The sequence below is a fragment of the Gopherus evgoodei genome, chromosome 3 (genome assembly GCF_007399415.2).
Source record: "Gopherus evgoodei ecotype Sinaloan lineage chromosome 3, rGopEvg1_v1.p, whole genome shotgun sequence".
Taxonomy (NCBI): domain Eukaryota; kingdom Metazoa; phylum Chordata; order Testudines; family Testudinidae; genus Gopherus; species Gopherus evgoodei.
In genome coordinates, this window is record NC_044324.1 from 31,167,192 (window position 1) to 31,189,704 (window position 22,513).

Sequence of the window (22,513 nt, forward strand, 5' to 3'; positions counted from 1 at the left end):
CCTGAGAATTTATTTTTCTCCAGTGGTTCTGGACTTCCAAGAGCTATGCAGAGCAAAGCAAGTGCATCCATCACACTGAGGAAATTTAAATTTAAATCCCTGGAAATATTCATTTTTAGGACGGGGTTCATGACATTTCACAATTTAGTGAAAGGTGTTCGTGAGTTGTTAAAGTTTGGGAACCCCTGATCTAGATAATTCTTTGTCTTGCCATGAGTGCTGGGAGGTGGACGAAATGATCTCCTGAGGCCCCTATGATTTTGCCCTCTAATGCCCTGTCTGCCTGCACATATTGCATCTCGGGTCTCTGATGTCCCATGGAAGAGGTCTGCCCCATTGGCATTCCCTCAACTTTGGATTTCTGTGAATCCCAGTTCTGGGATGCCTCCATGGGGTCTCTTTACCTGGAACAATGCTAAGGCCAGTCCCCTTTGGGTCTCTTTTCATACCTGGAACAGCTGTTCATGAACTCATCTGCCAGCCAATGTGCACTACACAAATCCTTGAGCTTCCTGTTCACCAACCACATTTTAAAGTCATGAGGTTAGATCTCGTAGAGTTGTTCCAACCTAACCAGGTAATACAAATCCTCCAGTGCAGTGACTCCTGCACACTTGCTCCATTTGTGGAGAGATTCTCCCATCAGGATGGTGGCTTCCATATAGGTCACAACCTGGGTCTTTTGGACATCCCGGAACTTTTTCATATAATCTTCAAGGGTCAATTCAAACTTAAGCAGTAAAGCTTTTCAGAACTGTTCGTAATCCCCAGTATCAACTCTGTCCATCTGGCTGTACATCTCTATAGCTTTGGAATTAAGTAAGGGGGTGAGACAGCTGAGCTGGTCCACGGGGTTGACCTGGTTCAAACAGCAAGCCTTTTCAAAGGCAGTGAAGTAGGCATTTATATCCCCCTCCTCCTTAAATTGGGGCAACAATTTGGTATGTAGGTTCCCTGTGGAGTTGGCATCCTTGGGACTTTCCCCACTTACCCCTCTCTCTTGGTTCTCTTGTCCCTCTGCTTCTTCATCTCCAGTTCATTCGTTCGCTGCTGCTCCTCCTCCGCCTGCTTTTGCTGCTTCTCAGGGTCAGCTAGCCTTTGTTGCTCCAGCTCCAGCCCCTTTATTCTCTGCTCCAATTCCCACCACTTCAATCAGGACCCTGCTCATGAAGACACCCTGCTGGCTGGGGATCCAGGTCTTGAGGACACTCTGCTGTTGCTCTGGTTGCTGCCTCTGCTGTTCTCTTGAACCCCCATTTGGGGCTGGAATCTGCTTCTTGGAACGGTCATGTCTTTCTCCAACTCGGCAATCAGCTGCTCCTTGTTGAACTTCCCAATGCCTAGCCCTCTTTCTCTGCACAGGTTTGTGATGTGCTTCTTAAGGAATTGATTATATGCCACGTTCTTGCTGCTTCCATTAACTACCCTAGTTTTACTGCTGATAGTCACTTATTGCAAAATACTTCTGGTGCATTCAGTATCCAGTCATTCTCTGGATGCATTCAACAACCATCCTCTGCTACTCCCTGTCACAGATCTCCCAGAGCGTCCCCTTCCATGTGCCAGATCCCATTAAGGTCTCACTCTTTCACTGAAGTAAGTCACTTGTACTGAACTTCTCAGCCTCCAGCACCCCTGCTTCTCACCATGAGCTCCCTTCAGCAAGTCCATCTGAGATGTGCACCTGAAGGAGACTTGCACTCCAATGCACCCACACCTTCAGCATCTGCAGTGACTCTCAGCCAGCATTGTAAAAACAGCAGGTTTTGTTAGATGTCTAGAACACAATGTAGCAAGTCCTTGGTTAGCACAGAGAAAAGAAAGCTACTTCATAATCCCAGTCAAGCGGTGTGTCCTTGGGTGTGTCCCCCTTTGGCTCCCGCTCTCTCCCTCGGTGTTGTCTACGTTCAAGTTCCTGGGCCAGTCCTACCTGACCCCTCCTCAGTCCTTTGTTCTTCAGCTGTTCAAACATGACTGGCTTCCTGCAGTGGAGTGGGCCATTCATGGCCCATAGATGATAAATACCAAATGTCTCCAGTGATTGGATTTGCCATTTTCTTAATTGACTCTCCACTGACATAGGTCCCAAACCTGAGATAGTTAGGCATCATTCATACCTTTGTTGTAACCTGCCAGAGAGTAAACAGCCTTTTCCCATCAACAAGTTAATCATGCAGCACATGGGGGAAATTGAAGCATACACTGTAGTTATACAAAATACTATAGAAAAATCCCACTTTGTCACAAAGGCCTACTGTGCCTAGCCCTTGCTGGAGTCCTCTGTTCAAGTTTGGTGTGGGTCTGGAAGATCATTGATATTGACTGGAAAAAGGCATCCCAGTTCGACTGTACCGGGCTATGGCCTTCCAGGAGAAGGGAGGCCCAGGCTAATGTGTCTCCTGCCAGCAGGCTGATTACCAAGGACACCTTGGGTGGGTCAGAGACATAGATTTGGGGTTGCATTGGTTCAAGGAAACCCTGGAGGTTTCTGTTGAACTGTTCAGGCAAGAAGCAAGGCGTGTTGCAGGCTGTGTTTGCAGCATGGTATTCTCGGTGCTGAGCAGTCTCATTTGCTCCTGGTTGTCCCAGGTCAGCTGCACAACTTGGACCTGCAGTGATTGATTATCTACCTGGAGGCAGGAGGCATGCTTGGGCAAGTTGGAGGCTTCTGGTGGCCATAGTGGTGCTGCTGGGTCCATCCTTCTGTCACCGATCTCAGTCCCATGGGATTATTATTGTCTGAACAAGCTGTCGTGGCTGGGTCCTGGGTGGCTAGAATCAGTAGTTCAGTGGTTCCTAAACTTTAACAGCTTGTGAACCCCTTTCAACAAAATGTCAAGTCTCGCAAACCTCCTCCTAAAAATGAATATTTCCAGGTATTTTTTCTGTTACCTGAGTATAAATTATAAAAGCAGTGATCTTGGAAATATAAAATTTGTTTTTATGACATGCTGATTACACACTATTATTAATTATTGATCATTACAGTATTTTTATTACATTATGAAAATGGCAACAATCTTCCAAGATCTCACTTTTGTAGCTTGTATCACGTTGAATAAGCCTGTTATAAAACAAGGTTCCTACTTTTCATCAAGGAGTATCAGATGTGAAACAGCATGAAGATATTTAAGAAGTCAACTCAGAGTTCCTCCTACACAAGCATTCAGGTCTTGAGCAGTCCAGACAAACAACGTACATTACAATAAAGCTTAAACTTGTTCTTCATCATAATTTTAAAAACAATACTAGCTGCCTATTTAACTTTAAAAACAGCAAAAAATATCCACCTCCCTTTCCATTTCTTATAAGGAGTCTTGAAGTTTTTAAATCTCCTCACTGTGATAGATATACTTAGCTCTTGGAAGTCCAGGGGCTCCGGGCTGCTGGCTTCTTGCAGCCCAGGGTCCATAGGGACAGCTCTGTCCACCATTAGGGAATTTTTCCCTGAGAACCCCCTATAACATTTCATGAACTCCCAGGGGTTCACAAACCCCAGTTTGGGAACCACTGCAGTAGTTGAAGCCAGAGTCGGCAGTCATGAGACAGGCATGAGTCGAATGCCAGCTAAGTTAGGATACTACGAGGTCAGAAGAAGGAGACAAACTGGAAGTCAGGTGCCAGGAGTCAAGCTGGGTCAGAATGCCAGGAGATCAAACCAGAGAAGCAGGAGTAGGTAGCAGAAGTGGGTTGTAGGAAGCACGAGGGACACAGTCTGGAGTGAGGTAGAGCCCAGTTGTTCTGATGGTTTCCAGTTCTTGCTGCTGGCTTAAGTAGGGTCTTCAGGCCAATCAGGTGCTCAGGGACTCTGCCAATCAGACCCTCACACTGGGGTCGGGTTTCATGCATCTCAGATAAGCTGTTACTAGCAGGCTGCCAGGTGGAGGGCTGGGGCATGGCTGTTCCTATAAGTCTTGTGGGTCAGGGTTCAAGACCTGTGTGTCATGACACAGGATCTTGTGGGAAGTCTCTGACCCAGTTTGGAAATGAACCCAGGTCTTTTGAGTTCTAAGCCAGTGTTTTAATAACAAGATCATACATCTTTCCTTTGGAGTAACTTTCTATAGATACATTAAAAGTGTAAACACCAGGGAGGGTGATGAGCTATGTAAGCTAAAGGTCAATGTCTACACAAGAACAAATGGATATAAACTGGCCATGAACAATTCAGACTGGAAATTAGAAGGTTTCTAACCATCAGAGGAATGAGGGTCTGCAACAGCTTCCCAATAGGAGCTGTGGGGACAAACAACTTAATTAGTTTTGAGAGCGAGATGGACATATTTGATGGGGTTTGTGATGGTAGGGGGCAGTAATGAACAAAGTAATAAAACCTAAAGTATTTGTAAATGATTCATGAATAGGAAATTCTTTACCCAACAAAATTTCCCATTTGTTTTCTACCAGTGGTTCAGGCATTTTGAAATATATTGCTAATATGCACTATCTGCAATATTTCCATCAAGTGCATTAATATGATCCAACCAATTTTATTGAGTAATATGTCTGAACCTTTGAAAAGCTCCAGGTTAAGTTTAATTTCTCCTTCCACGGCATGTGCCCAGTTTGGAATGTAAATCCTGCCTGATAACACCACTAGTACACATGGTGTTCATGCCAGGAGATTAAGGGATTACAATGCTCTTTGCAAACAATCAAACTGTTAAAATGTTTCTGTATGATTTACAAGGCCACAAATTAGCTTTGGAAGCCAAAGGGTTGGCATTCTCTCCCTTTGTATTCTATCTTGCATAATGTAAGAGATGTAGGTCGTGAGGTTTTTGAGGAAAGATTAAGGCACCTTGGCTGAGTGAGGAATAAAGGGAAGTGAAGCAATATAAATATCTCAAGAGGGTAAACAGCAAGGAGGAAGAGGAAGTTGTTTTAGTTGGCGCAAGGGGTATAATGAGGCAGGGTGGGATGAAAGAACACAGGAAATAAGAAACAAACAAAATAAGAAACAGGAGAATGAAGACTGAGGTTATGTCTACATTAGAGAGTTTACAGCTGTACAGGTATTCTGATGGATCTCTTGTGTAGCCGCTCTATGCTGATAGGAGAGAGCTCTCCCATCAACATAATTAAAGCATCCCCAATGAGTGGTGGTACTTATGCCTGTGAAACTTATGTCACTCAGGGTGGTGTAGAATGGCCTGAGTGTGAGGAAAAACTTTCTAAAGGATGGATTTAAGAATGCACTTAAATCTTTCCTGAATTAGGGCTCGGGGTAATTAATAAGGGATGGATTTAACCACATGCTTCAATGGGACTTAAGCACATCTTAAGTGCTGTCTTGAAAAGGGATGTTTCCTGAACTGAGACTTAATTTTTTAACTTGACATTTAGAAACATCAATTGAAAGACATCATCACTGAAGACAGTGGTAGCCCTGAAAGTACAATGGAATGGAACTAAACCGTGGTTATGGGCAGAAAAGTGAGTACATAAAAACAGCACTTTCTTACTCAACAGATCTGTTCCCTACGTGTGTCCTGAGTTATATTTGCTGAATGTGGTGATGAAAAACAGGTAATTTATTTTTTAAACCCTTCCGAAATTTAAAATAAAAACAAAACCGGGAAACTGAATGGGAAAAATGTGAACTTTCTGGTTACAGAACTTATATAAAATAAAGAAATTAAAAAGTAAGATTTCTACAACAACATTAATTTGGCCAGGCTGCATATGTATTATTTCTTAGTTCCATTACTCTTTTTTCCTCTGTACCATAAAATATCCTGAATCTGTTGATGTAGCTAAGTTACTGTAGAAATGAAATACTGTCAACCCCCAGTGTTCAGAAATCATGATTCAAGTCCCCCAAAATCATGAGATTAAAAAATGGGGCGTTCTGGTTTCTGAGTCTTTATGGTGCACAATGGCCATGTTTTAAAGCTTTGCTCCACACTAAGAGGGCTAGAAATGTACTTAAAAAATATAAATTGGGATTCCCATGCAATTATAGATCTGTGTCTTGAGTTTTAAGAACATTGAATGCCACGAGACTTATGATAAAATTATGAGACTTGGCCACACTGGAAAAGTGACTTGCATTTCTTGACTTTCTCATTAGTTTACTTAGAGGTCAGAATAGATGATATACTGGCCCCTTCTTGCCTTAAACTCTATGAATCAGGTCATATTTGCTAGTCATTAGTGTTATACAATGATGGTTTTCTTTGTAAAAATGGTTGTGAATCTTAAAATTACATAGATTCACACCATTCACAATCCTGTTTATTCATCAATCTTCTGTTTAAAATATTTCAGTTGTCCCAAATGAGCAATACCATTAGATCATCTAGTCTGACCTCTTGTATATCACAGGCCATAACATTTCATCCAGTTACCCCTGAATCGAGCCTAATAATCGCCTTGATTAAAGCATATCTTTTAAAAAGTCATCCAGTCTTGATATAAAGACTTCAAGAGATGGAGAATCCATGACTTTCCCTCAGTAGTTTGTTCCAGTGGTTAATCAACTTCACTGTTAAAAAAACAAACAGATGGTGCCTTAAATCTTTGAATTTGTCTGGCTTCAGCTATCAGCCATTGGTTCTTGTTATGCCTTTCTCTACTAGATTAAAGAGCCCTTTAGAATCCAGCATTTTCTCCATATGAAGATACTTATATTCTGTAATCAAGTCACATCTTAATCAGGTCATACACAAGGAAAAGCCAGGAGTGCAAGTGAACAGCTGAGAACTAACCTATTGGCTGAAGTTTGTTAGCAGACTAACATGGCTACCCCTCTGATACTTAGCAGAAGCTGTTAATCATACTTACATGTAGATTAGTAGAACTCCAGTTGAGATCACAAACAGTTTGTGAGCAGGAAAAAGAGCTACATTTGTTTAGTAATTTAGTTGCAATAAATACTTTAAAAATTGTTTATTTTTAAATTTTGGAATTGACACACTGGATTATGGCTGATTGACATGGACAGTTCAAGTTGCTGGCTAAAAACATATATTTAAAAACCTAAATCTGAGATCCCTTCATTTGCAAATTTATGAAACTTTGCCTCTATTCTTAAATGTCATCAGACACTAATCCCCTAAAAGTACAGTGTGATCTGTCCACTGATGGCCTGTTTATTAGTTTATTCTTATTTCTATTGTATTCTACTTAGATTCTTTATACTGCATTCATCATGTGGGTATCAGAGCATCTAAATGCCTATTAATATTCAAAATGGTACCAAATATCCAACCCAGATCTATCACCCCAAGTTTCTTAGCTTTGAAATCTGCTGTGACATTAACCTTGGTGCTTGAAAACATGTTTTTTACATTTTCAAATGCCTGTCACGTTGTGAAGCATCTCGCTGGATTACATCACAGTGGCATGCAGCACACAGGAAATCTAAAAAATATGCTGCTCCAAACTGCCCTTAAGGAAACTTTACTATTCAAAATAGAGTATGTTTTAAATCTTGCTTGTTTGTGTAACTGGGCTGCACTACACTAGCGATGTTAGAACTTGGAGATTGCGTATAGTAACGGTCTCAGTAACTCACGCGGGTGTTTTGAGGATAAATTAATTCAAGTAGAAGTGGGTGGCATCCTGGGTAGCAGTGACCATGAGATGGTCGAGTTCAGGATCCTGACAAAAGGAAGAAAGGAGAGCAGCAGAATGTGGACTCTGACTTCAGAAAAGCAGACTTTGACTCCCTCAGGGTACTGATGGGCAGGATCCCTGGGAGTCTAATATGAGGGGAAAAGGAGTCCAGGAGAGCTGGTTGTATTTTAAAGAAGCCTTATTAAGGGCACAGGAACAAACCATCCTAATGTACATAAAGAATAGCAAATATGTCAGGTGACCAGCTTGGCTTACAGATAAATCTTCGGTGAGCTTAAACACAAAAAGGAGGCTTACAAGAAATGGAAACTTGGACAGATGACTAGGGAGGAGTATAAAAAATATTGCTTGAGCATACAGGGGTGTAATAGGAAGGCCAAAGCACAACTGGAGTTGCAGCTAGCAAGGGATGTGAAGGGTAACAAGAAGGGTTTCTACAGGTATGTTAGCAACAAGAAGAAGGTCAAGGAAAGTGTGGGACCTTTACTGAATGAGGGAGGCAAACCAGTGACAGATGATGTGGAAAAAGCAGAAGTGCTCAATGCTTTTTTTGTCTTGGTCTTCACAGACAAGGTCAGCTCCCAGACTGCTGCATTGGGCAGCACAATGTGGGGAGGAGGTGAGCAGCCCTCAGTGGTGAAAGAACAGGTTAAGGACTATTTAGAAAAGCTGGACGTGCACAAGTCCATGGGGCCGGATGCAATGCATCCCAGCGTACTGAGGGATTTGGCTGATGTGATTGCAGAACCATTGGCCATTATCTTTGAAAACTCATGGCAATCAGGGGAAGTCCCGGACAATTGGAAAAAGGCAAATGTAGTGCCCATTTGTTTTTGTCTTTTTTTATTTTAAAAAGGCAGAGTGGGGGAGAAGGAAAGTCTGGGGAACTACAGACCAATCAGCCTCACCTCAGTCCCTGGAAAAATCATGAAGCAGTCCTCAGAAATCCATTTTGAATCATTTGGAGGAGAGAAAGGGGATCAGGAACAGTCAACATGGATTCATCCAGGGCAAGTCATGCCTGACGAATCTGATTGCCTTTTATGATGAGAGAACTAGCTCTGTGGATATGGGGAAGTGGTGGATGTGATATACCTTGACTTTAGCAAAGATTTTGATACCATCTCCCACAGTATTCTTGCCAGCAAGTTAAAGAAATATAGATTGAATGAATGGACTATAAGGTGGATAGAAAACTGGGTAGATCGTTGGGCTCAATGGGTAGTGATCAACGGCTCCATGTCTAGTTGGCAGCCAGTATCCAGGGGAGTGCCCCTGGGGTCCGTTCTGGGGCCGATTTTGTTCAAGATCTTCATTAATGATCTGGATGATGGGATAGATTGCACCCTCAGCAAGTTCGTGGATGACACTAAGCTTGGGGGAGAGGTAGATACACTGAAGGGTAAGGATAGGGTCCAGAGTGACCTAGACAAATTGGAGGACTAGGCCAAAAGAAACCTGATGAAGTTCAACAAGGACAAGTGCAGAGTCCTGCACTTAGAATGGAAGAATCCCATTCACTGTTACAGACTAGAGACCAACTGGCTAAGCGGCAGTTCTGCAGAAAAGGACCTGGGGATTACAGTGGATGAGAAGTTGGATATGAGTCAACAGTGTGCCCTTGTTGCCCAGAAGGATAACGGCATATTGGGCTGCATTAGTAGGAGCGTTGCCAGCAGATCAAGGGATGTGATTATTCCCCTCTACTCGGCACTGATGAGGCCACATCTGGAGTATTGCATCCAGTTTTGGGCCCCCCCACAACAGAAAGGATGTGGATAAATTGGAGAGAGTCCAGTGGAGGGCATGGAAATGATTAGGAGGCTGAGACACATGATTTACAAGGAGAGGCTGAGGGAACTGGTGTTATTTAGTCTGCAGAAGAGAAGAGTGAGGGGGGATTTGATAGCAGCCTTCAGCTACCTGAAGGGGGGTTCCAAAGAGGATGGAGCTCGGCTGTTCTCAGATGACAGAACAAAGAACAATGGTCTCAAGTTGCAGTGGGGGGAGGTTTAGGTTGGATATTAGGAAAAACTTTTTCACTAGGAGGGTGGTGAAGCACTGGAATGTGTTACCTAGGAAGGTGGTGGAATCTTGGACTAGATGGCCTTCTGAGGTCTCTTCCAATCCTAATCCTCTGTGATTCTAAGTTTATGAGGCACTCTGCGACTATGGTGATGGAGGCCATAGAAGCAGATAGTTTAAACAGATATTTTATTTGTGGACAGCTATCCTAATTGCTCTCTAGGGGACTCCAGTTATGAAACAATAAGACTTTTATCACTTTAGTTCTATTCAATGGGACTTTATTATCACCACAAGCTATACATAGGCTGCCAAAGTGTAAGAGAAAGACAGATCCTTCAGGTTTCTGTCAATGACGGGCATGGTCTGCTTAAGATAGGGCTATGCAAGGTGTGTGTGTGGCTGGCTCTCTTGTGTCCATTGGTCTTTATTGTCCATTCTTAGTCCGGTGATGGGTTGCAACTTAGTATGATGTCATCACCCTGCTTTATTTTGATTGATTCATTTTACAAACCTGATGCACTGATTAGCTACATAACAAATGATCTTTTATTGACCAATCTCAAAAGCAGGTTGCATGGTAATAAGAAATAGTCATTGGCTCAAGCCACAAAATTTGATCCCTAATTCTGAACATCCCAGAGTTTGATTTGGCTCATTGTAAAGACCGACAAGGTTGGTAAGGTAAAATCTTTTATTAGACCAATTTCTGTCAGAGAAAGAAACAATCTTTTCAGCTCTTCTTCAGGTCAACTCTGCAAAGATGAAGGCTACAGAACTGGGTTTGAATTTTAAACGTATGCAGTAGTGTCAGAAATGACAACTGCTTCTGTGGCATAATTAAGTATCACTCCTTTAAGTCAGAACCCATGGTCAAGAAAGCAAGGGGCTCTTGTCACTGCATTCAGCAGAACATATAGCTGGCTGATTCTTTACAGGATTTACAGTACATTTCTGTTTCATCTAATATATCTATAGGTAAATCTAGCATGCTTATCACCATGCTGTCTGACATGATATATAGAATCAGTCATTATAAATAAGAGGGATTTATTAAAGAAAATTAGTGTTAACTATTCACAGAATTTCTACACTGCTTGACTTCCAGCTTTGTCGTCTCTGTTTACCAGGAACCACACCCTTTACAGCCCACAGAAACATCTAGTGGCTGAATAATATGCTGCAAATAAATCTTTCTTGAGTTTAAACTAACTGAGAACATTGGGAAGACTGCCATGAGCTTTGATAGCAACTCCCTAGGTTATTCTACCCTTCGTGTAGTATTTTTGTCAATTACAAAAGTCCAATCTATACAGACCACCTTTCTTTGTAGTTCTTACAGGTAAAGTTTACACTGGCAGATCAGATGCTGCAGAAACATCCCTGGCTATTTGGAGTCCTCTGTGCTGAAACAACAGACTTGGTCATTCTCTGGGTCTATATTAGTATGTGACAATTTGCTGAGAGGACAGAAGTATAAGGAGTAGCAGGAAAAACAATCTGCTTTACTGATGTGAGCTCTCACTTATACCACCATGTTCAGAACATCTCTCAGTTTAACTCTCATTTTTAATGTAGTAACTCTCTTTTTTTTGGTGGCTATCTAGGCGTGTTAGCTTCATCTCATTTTTTGACCCAAAATAGGGTTTGAAGCAGGATGCATCCAATCAGGAGGTAGTTTCATTAATGTAGGGGCCTACTATTGACATACATTTAAAAGGAGGAATTATAAGCAGAGAGAAAATGTGATCTTGTGATTAAGACATTGGATTGGGACACCAGAGATCTGGGTTTAGGTTCTGGCTCTGCCACACAAACTTCTTGCAGGAATTTGGGCAAGTCAATTAATTTCTCTGCCTCAGTACCCCACTTGTAAAGTGGAGATAAGATTTCGTTTTTGGTCTTGTCTATTTTAGATTGTAACCTCTGTGAAGTGGGGCCAAGCACAGTCTTTTGCTATGTATCTGAGGTAAGACATTCACCAGTGGAATACGTATGTACAGTGCCTTGCACAATGTCGTCCTGCTGTCTGTTGCAGCTATGTGTATGTACAATGCCTAGCACGACAGACCCCTGTTTTCTATTAGGGCTGCTAGGCCAGATCACAATACAGATAGTTAAACTATTAACAACACACACACAAACTGCCAAGAAATAAAAAGTCTCACATTTTGTATTCTTTCTTTTAAAATGTGCACATTTAACAGGTTGGGTTATTTTCAGTCATTCTTTTGTTTTCTCATTCTTTCGTTTAGATATGGATTCTCGCCAGGTTTTCTTGTCATGGCTCATCTGGATTACATACTATGAATGCAAATGAAAACATAAAGATATTGCTATGTAAAAAGCTTTCATTTTCTTTTTTTTAGGGGGGGAGAGGGGGTATAGGGTAGAAAAAAAGAATAGAAAATTCTTTCCAGTTGAAGATTGTACTTAAAAAGTGATGATCTTCTTTTGTTGCTTTCAATTGTCCAGGGAATGCAAGATGAATGATGGCACAAATTGCTGATAGGATATGTCAGAATTAATTTCTGCTTTCCACAATCTTTTTGTAAAACTCACTCTAGTTGAACTTTGGGCTATTTTCTTTTGGAAGTGAATTTATAAACTGTCTGAGATAAAATTGTAAGTATGGAACAATTAGGGGATAAGTACAGTCATGGTTCTAAAACTATTTGTAATACAACAATGAAATACATCCCACCTATCAATGTGAAGGCCAGACCAATATTTAAGTCCATCTTTTTTTTTTTTTTTGGTGCCAGACAATGTTACCTCATGATCTGGAGCCTTTATATGCAAATTACAAACAAAAATTATGTTAAATAACATGAATTAGGCTGCAAAGTAAAGCAATCAAAAGTTAGGAAATGCGAGAATTAAGGTTGCCCATGCTGGGCACACATCATTATGCCCATTTTGCACATGGGGAAACTAAAGCACATTGTGTGCCATGCCCCAAGGTCACAGTAGAAGTCAATAGTAGATTCAGGAAGAGAGCATAGGTTGGGTTCCCAGTCTGGCATCCTGCTCCCTGGAAAACACTGCTACCTCATTACAGAACTTAAGATGGTACAGAATGTGGTAGCCACTTGTTTAGCAACACCTCATGCATTACACCTAGGCTCCAGAAACCCAGTTGATACGTATGTGGTCCACAGCACCATTATGTACAAGCGTTTGGCTTCCTAATTCATTACTGGTTGCAGTTCAAAGGGTTGACGTTGACTTATAAAGTTCTAAGTGATTTGGGTTCTGGCTATCTGAGACTCCTGCTTTCTCATTCAGTGGTGGCACAGTACTGGGGATCAGCAGAGGTGCTAGAGCTAACGAGGAGGGGGCTGTTTGTTTGCAGGACATTTTTAGTGAGGGAGTCTTGGACATTCAGGAACCTCAGGATCTGCTAGGCCAGGAAAGTCAAAGTTCCCCCAGCCTTTTGAGGTTGAAGTAGGGCCGGGGTATGTGTGTATGTAGACTTAGAGGGGCAGTTATTGATAGTCTGCATGCTAGATAGAACTATTGGATAAATTGGAAAATGAAAAATTTGTAATTTCTTATTGGTTTATGCCCCAATATAAAAAGGATTCACTTTGAGATCTTGTGCGGACATAAAAGAGCTAGAATGTGCACATACAAAACCTAGTCACCCAGCAGGATGAAAATTATGCCCTTGGCCCCGATTCAGCAAAGCACTTAAGCACATGCTCAACTTTAAACATGTGAGTAGCCCCAAGAAAGTCAGTGGGACTACTCACATGTTTAAAGTCAAACATGTGCTTGGAAGTGTTTGCTGAATTGGGGCCTTACAACCCAAAAGTAGGGTAATTTAGAAAAAAAAATTGAAACATGCCAGTGATTTTCTTGTTTAAAGTATAAAGTGTAGCTATTCTAGGATGCAGAAGAGGGGAGAAAAATAGTCAGCATTAATGGGCAGTTAGTTAATATGGATGTTTGTTATTTTAATGGAAAGTGGGGTTGTTTCCATGGGTTTTAATTTGCTTCTGCACTCAAAGTTTCCTAAAGTGGCTAAAGAGCAAAAAATCCCCATAATAATTTTAATTGCATTTCAGTGTAAATAATGGGGACAATTACTAGCACTGGCAACATTTCCAGTTAGTATCTCAGTTTTAATGTCAGCTCTTAGTGATTTTATAGCTATTTCAAAAGTAAATATCCTAATGTCTAAGCCTCTCCCTTCTTCATTTGCAATTCATTGACTTCATGACTTTAAATCTGGATGACAAATCAAGTTGAGTTGAAAGCCTAGTCCCAGCCATTTCTTTCATTCTTTGGAATTTTGGGGGGAATGGAAGAATCATTGATTTTTTTTTAACGTCATTTAAACATGCTGGGTTCAGTTCTAAGGCCAGATGTTTGCATGTTCCCTATTTGATTGTATATATCCTGAAAAATCTGCCACTCTTTTTCTATCCCATGGCTACATAAATATAGATACCAGGATCCTGTGCTCTCCTGCACACATGAATCTCATAGGATCTAAAACCAGAATGTTTGGTTAACAAAACTGTTTTCTACCACTTGAGCTTAAGGAGTATTTTCCATAGTTATTAATGCTAGGACTTTACACTTCTATAGGCTAGTCATTTGCAGATGTACACAATACCCAACGTTTTCAAATTTGGGTGCCTGTAGTTTTGAATCTTAATAAAAGTGGGCTTATTCTTATAGATGCTGAGCATCCTCAATTCTGTAGGTTTTCACTGAAATGGGAGGTGCAGTTACTCAAAACTGCCGCAAATCAAACCATAATGTAACTAATTTCAGTCACCCACATTTGAAGAATTTGGCCTCTGTGTCTCGATACCACAGTGCTAGGTGGCTTATGGCTTTCTAAGATTAAAGACTTTCCTTTCACAGATCACCTCTAGAAGCCTGTATTTCATTGTTGGATCACAGAATAACGGGACTCGTACTCGGAACAGAACTTTGTTCTTTGTTGAGCGCACGGGGCTGCTGAGCTCGAGGGATTTGTTTTTTGTTGCTGGATAACATTGCAGAAGATTGGCCTTATGAATTTCACTGGTATTTATTGTAATAACATTAATCATGATGAACTCACTTGGCACTAATGGGAACGTCATATGTACTTGTATAAGAATATTCACTGTAGTTCATCATTAATTAACTGGGCTATTATTTTTAAGTGTTACCAGACATGGTATGTAAAAAATGGTTTACTTTGTAATCGGCTAGTGTTGAAACCATCTAGATGCTTTTTGCTGGGGTTTGTATCAGAAAAATTCCAACATGGAAACGCAAAGAATGCAAGACGAAACTGCAGATTAGATGATGCATCTCAGCTGCATAGCCTTTTAAAATATAGAGAGACAAGATGGATCAGGTAATATCTTTTACTGGACCAACTTCTTTTGGTGAGAGAGTCAAGCTTTCGAGCTATACAGAGCTCTTCTTCAGGTCTGGGAAAGATACTTAGAATGTCACAGCTAAATACAAGATGGAACAGATTGTTTAGCATAAGTAGTTATGTGTTTTTGTATCAATAACAAGAACATCACTATACAAACCCTCAGGCTTCAGAAAAGACACCAAACTCTGACTGACTGGAGAGAAGAAGAAATTTCCCCACGGGAAAGTTATTCCATAATTGTCCATTTATATTTTTTCACCTCTGCCTCTAAAGCATCTGGTGTTGGCCATGGTCTGAGATAGGATACTGGCCTTAGATAGACCACTAGTTTGTTCCAGTATGGCAACACAGAGACCCCTACGTGAAGTCATGAAGTGGAAATCAACTGACCTGAGGACACAAGGGCATCCAACAGAAACCTTATAAAGCACCTTTGTCAGGGAGGGCAGAACAGTTGATCTCAATACTATAGAGTAGATGGAAGCAGCAGCAAGTGACAGAGAGGAATGGAAGGACTAGTGTCCGCCCTATATGCCAACGTTGATGTGGAAAGGATGTAATAGTAATAATAACCAGGAGCATGCAACTTTCCTTCTCTGTATTATTCATTATTTTTGTGGACTTCTCATATCCCCTCTCACTCATCTCTTCTCTAAAAGACCCAGCCTCACTCTTTTCAATATCTCTTCCTATGGAGTTTTTTCCTATGCTTCTGATCATTTTTGTTACCCATCTCTGGACTGTCTTCATTTCTGCTATATCCTTTTTGAGATCTGGTGACCAGAACTCAACAGTATTCCAGATGAGAGCATACCATTAATGTGTATAATGGCATTACTGTATTTTCAGTATTATTTTCTATCTCATTTTTATGTATCCTCACATTATGTTTGATTCTTTTAGCTTCTGCTTCTGCACCACTTTGAGCAAGAGTTTTCATTGAGCTATCCACAATGACACCTTGGTGTTTTTTTCCTGAGTGGTTACAGTTAATTTGTCTGAGTAATTAAAATTATTCCTGGCAATGTACAGCCCGATCAACCAACTTTGTGAGGTTCCATTCTCTACTCTTGACTAATCTAAATAATTTTATTTTATCTTCAAATTTTGCTCCCTTCCCATTCACCACTGTTGTAGCTCATGAATAAATCTGGTAAACACTAGCCCTAGTATGGAATCTTGATACAGCCCATGGCTACTCTTTTGCCATGATGAAAATTGTCCATTTGTTTCTACTCTTTATTTTTGGTTTCTCTTAGCCATGACAGTACTTTACCTCTTATGTCATGGTTATTTAGGCTATGTTTACACTACCCTCGAGATCGACGCTGGACTTGATTTAGCAGGTCTAATGAAGACCTGCCAAATCAACCACAGGTTGCTGTCCACTCCACCCAGGTACTCTACCCCGAACGAGAAGAGTAAGGTAAGTCAATGGGAGAGTGTCTCCCGTTGACCCAGTGTAGTGTGGACCCTGTGGTAAGTCAACCTAAGCTATGTCGACTCCAGCTACATTAATCACATAGATGGAGTTGCGTAGCTTAGGTTGAGTAACTGTGGTAGTGTAGACATAGCCTTAGTTTATTTAATAGCCTTTTGTGAGGGACTTTGCCATTATTTGAATGTCCAAATAAATGTCAACTGGTTCTTTTTTTTATTCACTAATTTACAGACACGGTTAAAGAATTCTAATAGATTATAGAGGCACACATGTCCTTTACAGAAGCCATTCTTATTTGTCCCTCTTATATTAAATCCGTTTTGAAGTTTTACGGTTCTATTTTTAATTATAACTTCAACCAATTTCTTTGGTACTGAATAAAGCTCACTGGTCTGCAATTCCCAGGATGCCCTCAGCACCGTTTTTTAAGTAACAAAGCTCAGAAAGGCTATTACAGCTCTACCGATGGCCTTTGAAATGAGCTTTTGTTTATATATTCAAGGATCTGAAAACTGTCTCCATGTTGATTTGAACCCTTGATATATTCTCTGAGTCCATTCTTCTAACACAGTGCGTCTCCATTACCATGCCTTGATGTTGAAAGAGAATCTATTATGTGCATCGTCTGACCACAGTTTGGTAGAATTGGCTCAAAACAAAAGTAGTATCAGAAAAAAGGCTAGTGGTGGAGGGGCAATTCTGAGCATAAACTAATGCTGACCTTATCTAGAATGACTTGTCATCTTCAGCAACTATGTAGCCACTCATGAGTTGCTTGGTTCCATATGTCTTTCAAATCTGCCAGTTTAAACATAGATCCAAATGCAAACCCAGTATCCTGAAGAATTATGTCTGTCTGTGACATTCTCTGAAAGAATGTTGGTCCTTAAACCTATTGAAAAATTACAAAGACATATAAATAAGAAATTTTCATCTGGGACAGTAATAATCCTGCTCAAATATTCTTGAAATATAAAGGCAAACAGAACCTATTTCCCTTACTTTAACATTCTGAAAATTCAAAAGACTCAAAGAACTTAAGTATGATTTATTTTATTTATATTTAGCTAGATTTGTGCATCCACTAAAAAGACTGTCTATCCCTATGTTCTGAGTGCCCATGGCATAACCAAAAATTCAGCATAACCAATACCTAACATAACTACGCTGCAGCAGTACAATTCAATAGCCAACATATTAAGCTACTCCAAGCTCAAATCACCCTCCCCAAACAATTCTTCACCTGTATAACTCTCCCTCCTCCCCTTTTAAAAATGCCTAGGGGGGAAAAAGCTAAACTTTGTAGCATGCTCTGATCAGTTTTGGGCTATTTTGGACCAAGGGGAGAAGGAATTCCAATGATTGCCTCATAGCCCCTTTCGATTTACACTAGTGGGGCTGCAGTTAAAGTGCATCTGCTGATCTAAACTGTGGTGGTATGGCACAGGGAGAGAGGTGGTGTCTCAGGTAGGTATGTTGGTGGAGCCTAAGACATTTTAATGGAGAGCTGTTTCACAATGCAGTGTTCGGCAGCATTCTCATCGCTTAATGCTGCAGACACTGAAAAGGGACTATGAGTGGTGAATGTGTGAAGTCTGTGCAGACTATGTGTTTCCTTAGGGCTGTTCAGTATTGTGCAGCTGATATATTGCCATGTGCACCCTTCTCATTAGGTACTATTGGGCCAAAATTTGTGATATGGGACACTTTTATTAAATGCTCTCCAGGATCATGTCTAATGGAATAATCATTCAGTGTATCCATGGAACCTACCCATTCAACACAAATATAAACATGCTATAGAAAAATGCTAGTCCAACAATTGTGTTATCTTCAGGTAAGGAAATTATACAGGAGATCCAGATGTTATGCTATACAAAGCAAACGGGATCTTTTTTGGGGGTGGGGGGAGGCAAATACCCCGCATTTATTGAAAATACAACAGTTGGCATATGCTTTTCAGAGTCTGTCTGTCTGTCTCTCTCATACACACACACAGTCCTGCCAGTTGACGTTTATAGTTACCAATCTGTCATAGCTCGAGTCAATCTAATTGCCAGTTACATTGAGCACAAGTGTGGAGCTGGGTTCTGTTGGTCGTGATCCGATGCTCCGAGGCTTTGCAGGACTGAACCCAGAGTTCAATGGCAAAATACCCCATCTTTACATTTGTAAATTTCCATTTGAGTCTGTGCATTTTGCAATATCATCCTGTAATCATTAGTCCTTAAGTGGTGTTATCATTTGATGGTTATTGTCGGGCTTCCCATCATTATCTCCTATTTGTAGTCTTGTCTTCGGGGGTGCCTGCCTCACCTCTGCGGTCGTCAGTGCTGCTAACATGTTTAGCATCGGATACAATGGATATTTTCTGATTGTCTCTTGGTCTTTCCAAGTGTCTTGCTTTTTCTTGAACATCTGGACATTTGTGGTGGCTTTCACACCTTATCTTTTCCTGATGCATGCATTCCTCATTCACACAAACAATCTCTTACAGAAACCTTCAAAGGTATATAAACTGCAGTATTTTATATTCAACAGAATACTTTGTAAATCAAGCCTTGCTAAATCTTACAACTAAAACAATTCACATCGGGGCTTCAGACCCTCAATGTTCCTCTAATCTCCTTAACATAGACACAACACAAAATCCTGTCTCTTACTTTCTTAAACCTTAAAACAAAGAAATGTATATTTAACTAGAGTACCTAATTTGTAATACATATAGGAAACCAGAGTAGACATTATAACTTATCCTAAAACAAATGGGTGACCATAATCAGTCATAAGGATTGTTCTGGTCTGTCATTCCTTTCTGCTATTTAAAAAGGGTGGCTGACAGGATAAAATCAAATCATACATTAATTCTCATAGTACAATGATAAAACCCTGCTCCTACACAGACTCAGTGGGTGGCTATGGTTCAAACATTTTCCATTGTGTGCATTTTCATGACCTAGTGGTAAAAATACCAGAGCCATACCTACGCTCATGCTGACATGGTTACCATACAGTTAGTTATGCTGTTCCTTGAAAACCAGCACTGTTTGTTAGTGAAGACACAGCCCATGAGTAGAAAGCAGCAAAATGGTACAGAGTAAGAGAAACACTTGGAGCATGAATATTATGACTGAGAGGGATGACTGATGGTTGAAACAATTAGTTGGTCTAGTCTGTCTAAAGTATATTTTTTAAATGTCATTTAGTCCACATAAACCTTGTTTAATGAGATTGGCTTCATTGCATTGCACCTTAGGCTTGAGAGATAACTAACAGCTGTCAGCGTTATAATAATCCATATTTTATATTAGAAATGGGCATTAATGCACTGGCGTCCAGCAGTTGTTCATGAAGTTTGATAAAATTCAAAGGTGGATCCAAACTTCGCAATTCAGGTTAGTATCTCTATCATGGGCTGTCACTGGACAATGTATTTTCTCATCTCTTATTTTATCATTTTCCTGTAGGGTCTGTCATCATAATTGCTTTCAACTTTAAGCTCTTCAAAGGAAACTAGTGACTGACTAGTCCTAGGGGTCGAATAATCACTTATTACAAAGATTGTAAGATTTTGGGGGCAGCAATCTTCTTTTCCCTATGTGCATGTACAGTGCCTAGCAGAATCCTGGATAACTGATGAACATTAGGCACTATTATACTGCAAGTGTTAAATACAAGAGATCATGATCCCATTCACTACAATTGTGTGTATGTCATAACAGTCAGGATAGAGAGTGATTAGTACCTAACTGCTGTCTGTCTGATATGTATATGAATTGAAAGATATCCCCTTGGTTAAATTAAAACTGTACATACAGTTGTGTATGTAAGAGAGAGAAATGGGATGAAATATGCTGTTTTCATAGATTTGTATATTTTAAGGCCAGAAGGGACCATTTTGATCATCTTGTCTGACCTGCTGCATAACAGAGGTCAAAGAATTTCATCAAGGGATTTCTGTATCAAGCCCATGACTTCTTGGTGGAGCTAGAGCATGTCTTTCAGAACAACAGCAATCTTGATTTAAAAACTTGAAGAGATGGAGAATCCACCACATCCCTTGGTAAATTGCTCCAATGGTTAATTAATCTCGCTGTTAGGAAAATAGGGACATAACCGGAAGGGACCTTGCAGGTCAGTTCTCTGCTATTACAAGCAACCTGTCTCATAATCTTGTTCATAAACTTATCAAGCTCCATCTTAAAACAAGTTAGATGGTTTGCCCCCACTGCTCCTGTTGGGAGGCTGTTCCAGAACCTCAGTCCTCTGTGAGTTAGAAACCTTCTAATTTTCAGCCTAAATTTATTCATGCCATTTGTCTTGTGCCTACATTGTCCTTTACTGAAATAGCTCTTCTCCCTCCTCGGTGCTTACTCTGTCTGATATATTTAGAGAGAACAATCATATCCCCTCCATCCTTTGTTTTTCTAGGCTAAACAGGCCAAGCTCTCTTAGCTTCCTCTTGTAAGATAGGCTCTCCATTCCCCTGATCATCCTAGTATCCCTTCTCTGCACCTGTTCCAGTTTGAATTAATCTTTCTTAACTGTTATAATTTTGCAAATTTGACTTATTTCTAGTCTGAATTTATCTAGCTTCAACTTCCTGCTGTTGGATCTTGTTATGCCTTTGCCTTTTAGATTAAACAGCCCTCTACTATCAGAAATCTTCTCCTTGGTTAGGTACTTACAGACTGTGATCAAGTCACTTCTTAAACTTGTTTTGCATAGAATATAGGATTAAGCTTCTTAAGTCTTTCACTTAAGGCAGATTTTCCAGGCCTTCAATCATTCCTGCAGCTCTTTGCTTAACCATTTTCCAGTTTTTCACCACAACTGGACATGTTATTCCAGGAATCCTAGAATCACAGGGTTGGAAGGGACCTCAGGAGGTCATCTAGTCCAACCCCCTGCTCAAAGCAGGACCAATTCCCAACTAAATCATCCCAGCCAGGACTTTGTCAAACCTGACCTTAAAAACCTCTAAGGAAGGAGTTTCCATCACCTCCCTACGTAACCCATTCCAGTGCTTCACCACCCTTCTAGTGAAAAAGTTTTTCATAATATCCAATCTAAACCTCCCCCACTGCAACTTGAGACCATTACTCCTTGTTCTGTCAATGGTCTCACCAGTGTTGTATTTTGGGGGGATGCCATCTCCCTACTCAATATTCCCTTGCTTATACATCTAAGGATCATGTTAGCCCTCTTAGCTGCAGTATTGCCCTAGGAGTCTGCTTATAATTTTCAGTGAGAACTACGTAGCCCACCCTCTAGGTACTTTAATCATATTTAAAATACGCGATCCATACAAAATAAAGAACCCAGTGTATAACATCCCCAGTTCCCATGACAAAATCAACACCCTCCAACTACAAAGAGAATACGTCAACCTTCTTTAAAAACCCAGCCATCCCATGCCTCTCCACTCTCTCCAAACCACCAGAAAATACTTATAAATAAATTTTTGTTGTTTTGATTTAAACTTCTAATGTTTGTAGGAATCCTAGTGCAACATGCATTTGAGATTGGTTGGTGATACTGATGAACATTTTTTACAGGTTTTTTAATAATTTAGTTGAAAAGTCTTTTTAAAAGTTGAACAATTCTATTTAAGAACAGTTAAGAAAGTCCCCTGGGGTAATTCCCTAAAAATGTGAGAGGCAGCACTATAGGAACACGTCATTGGTTTTGGCTATCATACCATACGAAATCTAACATGTCTCCTAACAGAATGGTGCAATGAAAGGGGTAAAATCAAAATGTAAAAATAAAAGGGAAAATGCAAATGTGTTTGTCATTAAATCTCTTTCATAGCTCTAATCCATCCTTGACTCTCTCCTTTGTTATATTTTCTTTTTGTGGAGACGGGCCAGAAAAAACACAGCCTCGCAAGCTGTGAAGGAGGATAACAAATAGGGTTTGTGTGCTTTTGGGCATGATGGATGAGACGTGGCCGGATGGGGCTTCACTTTGGAAGTGATTCTATCTACAGTAGTTAGACTCTCGCACTTGCGACATGAAGAACTCTATTGTCCACAATGACATTTCATTCACAGAAGCTGGCAGTGAGCCTCACC